Genomic DNA, 9,881 nt, shown 5'->3' on the forward strand with positions numbered 1-9,881 from the left:
CTAAATTCTTCTTCTGCTGTAGCCAAATCTGCTAAAACCTCCTCATCTGTTTTGTGTCAGACTGAGTTGACTTGGGTCAAGTCTGATCAACTCAATCAGAAAAAGCTGACAATCAATCTGAATCAACATATTCTCCCTCTCAGGCTCATACTGCGATAATTCATTTTGAATCAGCAAATGCAGAACAAAAGCTATCAAAAAATGAAAGAAAACGGTGAAACAAAAACTAAATGTCTATCAAAAATCAAACGCCCAATAACCTCTCGTCCTTGGCGGTTATTTCCCCACAACTGCTTTGGTGCTCATGTTCACGTGAGAGATTACCATTTGAGCCACCATGGCTCAAGCATCAAATATTATACAATGGAACCGTAGAGGACTTAGGAATAAATATAATGACTTACAACTCTTAATTCAAGATTTCAAACAAGGTGCAATATGTTCACAAGGAACATACTATAAAGAAACTGATATTATCAATTAATTATCAACTACTGAAACATTTACCAGACCCATGTTTAGAAACCCTTTTCGTTATTTTTGATGACATATGGACATCGGGTAAGTTCCCTTCCTCGTGACGTGATGCAAAAGTTGTTCCAATACCCACAAAAGGAGGTGATCATACTGATCCTTCCAATTATTGTCCAATTTCATTGACCAGCTGCGATTGCAAAACCATGAAACGCATGATCAGTAATCGAGACTAATAAGCTAATTACAAATATTTAGTGTGGTTTTCTGTAAAAAGAAACCAGAAGGAAAATTGTTCGTTTAGTCCGTTTGAAATGATTCTTCAAAAATGCCTTAATAAAAACAGCAACATGCAGTGTCTGTCTTTTTCGATCTAGAAAAAGCATAGGACACTACTTGGAAACATGGTATTTTAAAAGATTTTCATGATTATTGATTGCAAGGTCGTTTACATCAGTTTATATCCAAGTTTTTAACAGGCAGACAAACTAGATTCTATTCATCAGACTAAGGCTTTGCCTTCGAGCCGTTAGAGCTTCTCTGAGACAAAGTCTGTATGTGGAGGCTGGTTGTATTTTTAATCCTCTATATACAGAATGCTGTAATAAAAAGGTCATCTCTTACTCCACTCATCAATACTCTGCTGCTGTCACATTTAGTCGCCCCATGTTGGAGGTAAAGAGAATAAGAAACTATTTATGTGCTGTAATGAGCATGGCATTGTAGCGCCACACTAACACATCTGTAAGACGAGACATACATGTATAATCGACGTCAGTACTCTGCATGTCAGCTTGACCCGTTTCAACTTTGGTACATTAAGGTTAATTGTATATCAGTTATTTGTGGAAACATCAATAAGCATTAAATGTTTCAAGAAAGTATGGACCTCGGCCAGATGACTTCACATTAGGTCTAGCCGATGTCAGAGTGACCTGTACGAAACTCGGTACAGAATGTTGGCACTTTTCCTTTGACTTGCTCAACATTAAGATTAGGTTTAATGTAAATAAACCAGGACACCTCCAACTAGTTGTGGTCAGGTAGCCTAGTGGTTAAAGCGTTTGCTCGTCACGCCGAAGACCCGGGTTCGATTCGAGACAATATATATTGATATTGCTGGAATATTGCTAATCGGGCTGCTCAACAAAACTCACTCTCACTCACTCCAACTACTGTAGCTCGAGTCACATGTGTTATCAGCAGCAACAACAATCACGCATTCCTTTCAAAAGCTTTGTGACGTCATTACTGGTTAAACTGATGACTTCTGTAGTATGAAACATTAGACAAGTGATTGGGATGTTGTGCTCCTCCAATGTCAAAGAAAACGAGAGCGAGAACAATGGCAAAACACTAGAAGAGCTGTCGTCATATAAACAGAACAATGGCTAAACATTGGAGTAGCTGTCGTCATATACACAGAACAATGGCAAAACACTGGGGAAGCCATCGTCATATACACAGAACAATGGCAAAACACTTGAGTAGCCATCGTCATATACACAGAACAATGGCAAAACACTGGAGTAGCCATCGTCATATACACAGAACAATAGCAAAACACTGGAGTAGCTGTCGTCATATGCACAGAACAATGGCTAAACACTGGAGTAGCTGTCGTAGTATATACAGAACAATGGCTAAACATTGGAGTAGCTGTCGTCATATACACAGAACAATGGCTAAACACTGGAGTAGCTGTCGTCATATACACAGAACAATGGCTAAACACTGGAGTAGCTGTCGTCATATGCACAGAACAATGGCAAAACATTGGAGTAGTTGTCGTCATATACACAGAACAGTGGCAAAACATTGGAGTAGCTGTCGGCATATACACATACCATGGAAAACATTGGAGTAACTGTCGTCATATACACAGAACAAATGGAGGAGGAAATCTCTGGTTTTCACGTTGGTGAGGTTACCAGACGTAAGTGGGCATACTATTGACTGTCAATTCTGATATAGGTTTCCGTTTTCAAAATACAATCATCGTTAAGATTAACTTGTTTGACATAAATTCATACAAAACCTCTTGTTTCCCGAGTGATGTATTTGTTTCATGCTTTGATGGTTAGGACTTATGAACTTTTGTGTCAACACTAGTCATGTCATCCATTGGAATACGAAACCAGTGTTTCTATTTATAGCCCAGGCTGCCACGGTGCTGCACTTCTTGAACGTGTTGCTCATCACCTCACAACAAAACAAGTTTTATGCCATTCCATTCTGAAAGCACTTTAACATGTATCACATTTACCACGATGAGCCAACCTGACACCTCTTGTTCCTTGAAAACAATAACAAATGTTTCAGGAAGTCATTGCTGTGAAAACATATTACTAGCTTTGATTCCATTCATGTTTGTTTTCTATTTTTCTATTATCCTAATATCTAAACTCATGTCGTGTTCTCCTATCCTGATTCTGAAGGTAGCACATGCAATCAGCATATAGTACAGGGCAGAACTTGCAAAGTTCAAACACATCCATAGTTTCCATCATTGACCGTACAAGATTAATACAAGGGAAAGAAATGGCAGTGATGAAGCTATAGCTGTTGTATTTTGAAAGGAAACGCAGACGAACAGACAGTATTGGAGCGGTGCAGTCATACACACGATAATTAAAGATATATATATATATAAGATAGAACATTAATTATCGTGTGTATGACTAAATTAACACTGAATGTAAATATTACATTAATGCACACTTGTCATGATGTGGCCATTGCCTCTTATTATGTTGCACTAATGTACTGCAACCTACCTGTAATATGTATGTATGTATGTATGTATGTATGTATGTATGTATGTATGTATGTATGTACGTATGTATGTATGTATGTATGTATGTTCCAGTTAGGTTGCAGTACATTAGTGCAACATAATAAGGGGAAATGGCCACACCATGACAAGTGTGCATTAATGCAATATGTAATATTTACATTCAGTAATTATATAGGCCTCTCGTACCTACGGCTATTCTTGTTGGGAGTGTCTTCATATGTTTAACAACGACACAAATAAAGAGATTTGATAGCAGGGTTCATTTGCCTTGAAACTGTGCAGTTTGATTAATTAGAATTATAATTAAAGTTACGATACACGCAACAGAAGTTCGCCTTCGTACACAAACCATAGGGTAGACTTTGAATAGATATAATTACATGACATTTGTGTACAGCTAACACATCCGACAAAGTCTAGATGTTGTAACCATGATATTAATAGTTGAAAACCTTTTCAAAAGTAGTTTAATTCTCTCAAGAACTGGGCCTCACATCTGGTGAGATAAGAAACTCCAACCACAGCCTTGGAATCTGGTGATGGAGACTAGCCGCAAGTCTATGTAACCAAAATCTCGCTCTCACACTTGCTTCACGCTTACCGGCACTTCCCAGTGGCTCCGCGCACGCATCACATAACAGGCTTTCCTTACTTACAGATCGTTATGCGGGAAACGTGGACCCAGTTTCGTGTTGGAAGGAAAACAACGTACGTGTCAGACTACAGCAATACACTGACAGAGTGTTGAGCGTAAGGGACTCTTAGAGGTATGATTCAAGGTTACATAAAACATGCACACTCACCAAAATACGCGCACGTATGTTGCAAACATTATCTTGTGCCAACAGTTTTTATACCACTCCATTCTGAAAACACTTTAAACATATATCATGCATACCACTATGATTATGTCAACCAAGTACCTATTATGTCTTGAAAACAATAGCATTTGTTTTAGGAAGTCATTGTTGTGAAAACGTATCATTAGTTTTGCTTTGAATTTCTGGTTTTTTTTCTGTTTCTACTTATGTATTACCTAAATATTTGTACTCATGCCATGTTCTCATATCCTGATTCTGAATTTACCATTTTTATTTACATTCTTGGATACATGTGTGCGCTTTCTGACAGTATAGGTACTTAACATTGCATCAGTAGGTGTGTATCTACAAAATATCTTTGCGCCGTGTTGATCCTCTGGCTAAGAGATATCTGTACTTTTGCGTGCCTTTCGGCAGCGTTTTCGGGGAGCATTTTATACGATATGCAGTTATCAGGGCCTTCACAAAAATTGCATTTATATATAGGAAATGGCGATGTCGTCTGTGCTGTGTTCTGTACTGTGTTCTTGGCTGTGTGATGTGTTCTCTGCTGTGTTATGTGTTCTGTGCTGTGTCATGTGTGCTGTGTTCTGTGCTGTGTTTTTTGTTGCATACTGTACTGTGTGATGTGATGTGTGCTGTGTTCTGTGTGCTTTGTTCTGTGCTGTGTTTTGTCAAACAGTTTATTTCTATCCAGCAAGAAACCACGCGCATGCACCATTGATGCATGTATATCATTTGACAACCAATTACAGTGTGTGTGTGTGTGTGTGTGTTGGTGGGGGGTAGGGGTGGGGGGTAGCGTCGAGAGCGCGAGTGTGCACGTTCCTTGTGGAAGATAAATCTGTGCATCTATGTGATTTTACTGGAACCTCACGCACGCACGCACGCACGCACGCACTCACTCACTCACTCACTCACTCACTCACTCACTCACTCACTCACTCACTCACTCACTCACTCACTCACTCACTCACTCACTCACTCACTCAGATTTCTGTCCGATCGCATTCGGTTGAATCGGGACGTTTTCTGAGCATCATCTGATTGTTGTCGTGATTAAATAAATGTGTTTACAAATTTGTAAACTTACCGCCACGAATAACAGGATCTTGATAAGAATTTCGACAAATTTTAATTTGGAACAAAAAAAAATGCAGTTTCCGGTATCCAAATACCTGCCGGATACCTCCGGGCACTTACCCAAAACGCGTCCGGGTATCCGGTGGCAGATACCTAGCCGGATACCAGATCCGTGGTATCCGGCATGGACACCTCACCCGAAAGTATGCCACCTGCAATCACGGTATCCTGCACCGGATACCTCACCCGATGCCTCAACGGATACCTCAATCTGGGTGTCCAAGGATCCGGCAACGGATACCTCATTCTGAGTTTCACAAAAAATGTCAGAATTTGGGGGGGGAGGGGAGGTGGGGGGGATTGGGGGGGGGGGGGGGGGGGGTGCATTTTGTTCATTTAAAAGCGAAACACCTAAATATATATTGGAAACTAACCAAGTAAATTGAACATTGCTGAAGGTATCCAGAAGGTATCCGGCAGGTAATCGGATGAAATTTTTCGAGATGTCTTATTTCTGGCAACTAATGTTAGCCTGGGCATATCAGATAGCTGTAGCAATATTCTGTGTCATTTTAGTTGTAAATATCCCCTTAAAGTTGAATTCTGTGGGCATGAACTTTTGGAGAAGACAATTTTTCAATTTCATCTATAATTCTTTTAAGATGTTAAGCTGTTTAATGAACAAACATCAGTTCTAATACATGTATGATGATGTCCTTAAATTTCATGTTCAGACTTCCAGATTGTTCTGAGTGAAAGTATAAACTCATCGACTGTGTGCTCACTTTGGCCTTTGGTCATAGTGAGATGATAATATGATTTGTTGTAAAGGTACAAGTACTTGTTATATCTAGACATACTAGCTTCATTTAAGTTTGAAGCACAATAGGCCTCACTCTGAGGGCGACATGTACCAGATTTCATCACACTAGAGAGCTCTTCCTCAATTACTGTGAACACTTTTACTGAAAGACATTGAAAGTTAATTTGACCTTCAATATCAGTTGCGACTATTTCAAAAACAATTGTAAAGTGCTTCATTCAGTGTTATATTGACAAACATATGACAATGATATACAACTATATGTATAAGAGTTATTTAGACTTCTGCAGGAAAAAGGCACTTTAGAGAAAAAGTAAGTGTATGACCTTTTGCCAACTTCAATCCCTGCCCTAAGGAAGAGTTTGGCCATTGACAAACTTTTTGTCTGGCTATGACATTGACCTTTGACATAACAGATCAATGTGTTATTCCAAAGATGTCCAAGCAATACATGGTTTCATACGATAACTGTGGCTATCAAACTGAGGCAAAATATTGGAAAATCCCCATTTACACAGCTGGCTAATGAAACATAAACAACAAACAAATTATCAATTTCTTTTATTTATATGCCTATATCACACATTGAACAGTGTTCATATGATGGTTCCTGATGCAGTATGCAATTTCCTCCTATTCTTCAATACTCATAACAGAGCGGGATAATTTTTCGCTTGAAAGCATCAGCAGACCATGCTCACCAGTTCAGAGTTACTTGCCCTCAAACATCCTTTTCCTTCTATATTGCCATGGAAAAACAGGAACCAGGATGAGGGGAGGCCAGATGGGCTCTGTCCCTGTTGCATTGTGTTAGTAGAATTGTGAACATTCTCATTGGTGTTTGGGTCCACATTTATAGACAAGTAGTCGCAAACATCATTCCTTTCAAGTGATTACCACATGGCCAAAGACAACAATTTCTTCAACGTCCTTGAAGGGTCCAACTTCGAGTTGGCATTGGTTGGTCTTCTCACATTAGCCAGACCTGCCTTTTTGAGTGTGTCCCAGTGTCACACAACTTCTCGGTAGGCCCCCATTGAAATAACAGGACTCTCCTCATCGCTGTCTGCCAATCACTTCGGAACTCTAGAAGGGTCCTTCCAGACGGTCAACCTGTCATCCGGGTATCTCAAGCTGGACTTCATTTTCTGCAGAATTATGTATAAAGATTGTAGCAATAAAAAAAGAATTGTTGCAACATGTACTTACAGATAAAAGGCAGCAAAATCACTTAATTTATCATATTTGAGTCTTGTTATATACCAAACATTTGAGATATATATTGTTCTATGCTGATGAGTTGAAACAACCATTAACTGACATCTCTTAAAAATGTTCCTAGCAACCTATGCTTGCCATGCAAGCCAAAGTAATAGATGAGGTAGCAAGTTGGCTCCTTGATCGCTCGTAATCGTAGCCAAATAATGTGGGATACTGTCCATAGCAGTCATCATCGGTGCGTCTGGATCGACTTCATAATATTTATCACTGGTTGTCTAGTTGAGGTTTGAGATTTGATTATTTATAATCCTTGTCAATTAGCCGAACTATTGCTGAATGTGGTGTTAAATGAGTGAATTGGGTTTAACGCCTCTTTGAACAGTATTCGTGTTATATCACGGCTTGATGTGGGAAGAAAGCCCGAAGTGATGCAGGTCTTACATGTTTACCACTTTGATAAAACCCACAAGCAAGTGTATGATGCTACCCTCGATTCAAACCCACGACCATCGATTTCTGTCAAGCCCAAGAGATGCAACTATGCACAGCAAGTTGTAGTGCCTTTGATAATTAGGCCATCCATGCCAACAGGTGATAAAGAACAAGCAAACTGAAGAAATATTTGCAGAATAGCTTCATGAACCAAACAATAATTTCAAATATTTACCACTCACTGCTACTCTTCTCTTATTCCTCATTGCTTCTCTTTTTCCATTGATGCTGTGCAGATGACTGACTCTTTCATTCATCCAGACATTCTGCAAACATAAGTAGCATTCACATTACAGAAATGTCCAAACTGTACATGCTGTACATTGAATTCAATTGAAAAGACCCCAGTTGAGAATCCAACTGAGAACTGTCCTTATTAAAATATTTCATCCCACACATTCAGAGATAAAACATAACCCCATATTTAACAACTGTCAAACAATTATTTGACAACAAAGCCAGGGTCATTCAACATACACTTTACATAGGGAATCACTTGTTTAAAAAAAGATCCACGCCAGAGTCATTCCATGAAATATCGAATTATTAAGTTATGAAGCTTATACAAAACAAGGACATTACTGTGTAATTATTACAATATCTTAAGCGTCAAAAAAAAATAAAGGGGATACACCCAACTCGCCTAAAATCCGACTTGCCTAACAAGATTTTTGGGAGCGACCTACTGTCGGTTTTCGTATTTTATAATAAGTATGTAATTATCAGAAATACATAGTAATGCATTTTATACACATCATGTACCTAAATGTTAGTGTTGTAGTCTTGGTCCCAATAGCGTAACCGACTGGGTTCTGACTCACTGACTCAACATGAAGTGCAGATGTAAATATGACAGAAGACAAATTCTATGGATGATACGTTGTTGTTTTTAATATTATTTCAATAATTGTGTATGAATATACTAGTAATTGTGATCATTAGACCTAACCTAAGTTATATTTGCCAAACGCATACCAAATATTATATATATGTTTTAGGCGAGTCGGATTTTAGGCGAAGCCGGTGCAACTCAAATAAAGTCTTTGTTGGCCATTATTGTAAATTATAGTCTGTATTAGCATCCCACGAACGTTTAGAGTTAATAATCGTTACTAGATCTTTGTACGTATTAACAATTTCAATTTTCTTCATTATCTATAAAAAGCGGATCTAATTTGGATCATCTTGTTTTGACCACAAATCCATTACGCCCCTTATGCAAACCCTTGTCGTCATAACAAACAGTTGACCATAATACTAAAAAAGGACCCTTGACGTTTACAGTAAAGTATGTAGAGCAGGAAAATATCTAAATCAATCCGTTCCATAAGATCTCTGCACAGAAATCATAAGGTCACGAAGCCCTGCTACATACCTGTAGGCATCCTAGTCATTTGCGTTAACTTGCATCCTGGTGAATAATAACAGAGTCACTTATAGATATACGATTAAAAAAGAGATTTTATTGAAAATAAATATCAAAACATACACGCATTACATGAAAAAGACTTTGAAAGTGTTGAGAATTAACTGTTAACTTGAATGAAAGGGGGGTAACTCTTGTCTTGGTCTCTTGTGGGCATTTTCACTCACCTGAAAAAAAGACAAAAACATATTTAAGTATGGAAATAATGGAAGCTATATTTTCATTTAATATGTTTGCACCTCTATACACAATCAGAATCATTATGAATACACATAAAGTATTATTTAAAGAACACTAAAAACACCAAACTCTGTACAAACAAGTCCATGGTCCATCACTGTATGGAGCTCAGGGGCGTCTGCTTCACACAAACATGATATTTCTTTACAACTAATAATGAATGAGCAGTTCATCATTACACAGTAACCTCAGAAGAATAGTATTTAGAGTTATAGCCCCTTACTTTCTTGACAACTTATGTTATAGCAGTTGATTACTCATGCACCTCAAATGAATGAATATGAAAATATTGTTTGGTAAATTATTCACCTAATGTAGGACTTCACATCCCATATAGAATGTAACATAGTATAAATGTTTGTGTAAAAAAATGATAGATTGAAGTTCCCATGGCCCATCAATTAGTGCATCCTCTCACCAAAACAGTTACCAAAAAGTGCAATCTTTAAACCTAAACAAAAAGGTGCAAATGTTAAGGTGTATATTCACAAATGGTTTTCATAT

The sequence above is a fragment of the Haliotis rufescens genome, unplaced genomic scaffold (genome assembly GCF_023055435.1).
Source record: "Haliotis rufescens isolate VD_foot unplaced genomic scaffold, xgHalRufe1.0.p SCAF_18, whole genome shotgun sequence".
NCBI lineage: Eukaryota > Metazoa > Mollusca > Gastropoda > Lepetellida > Haliotidae > Haliotis > Haliotis rufescens.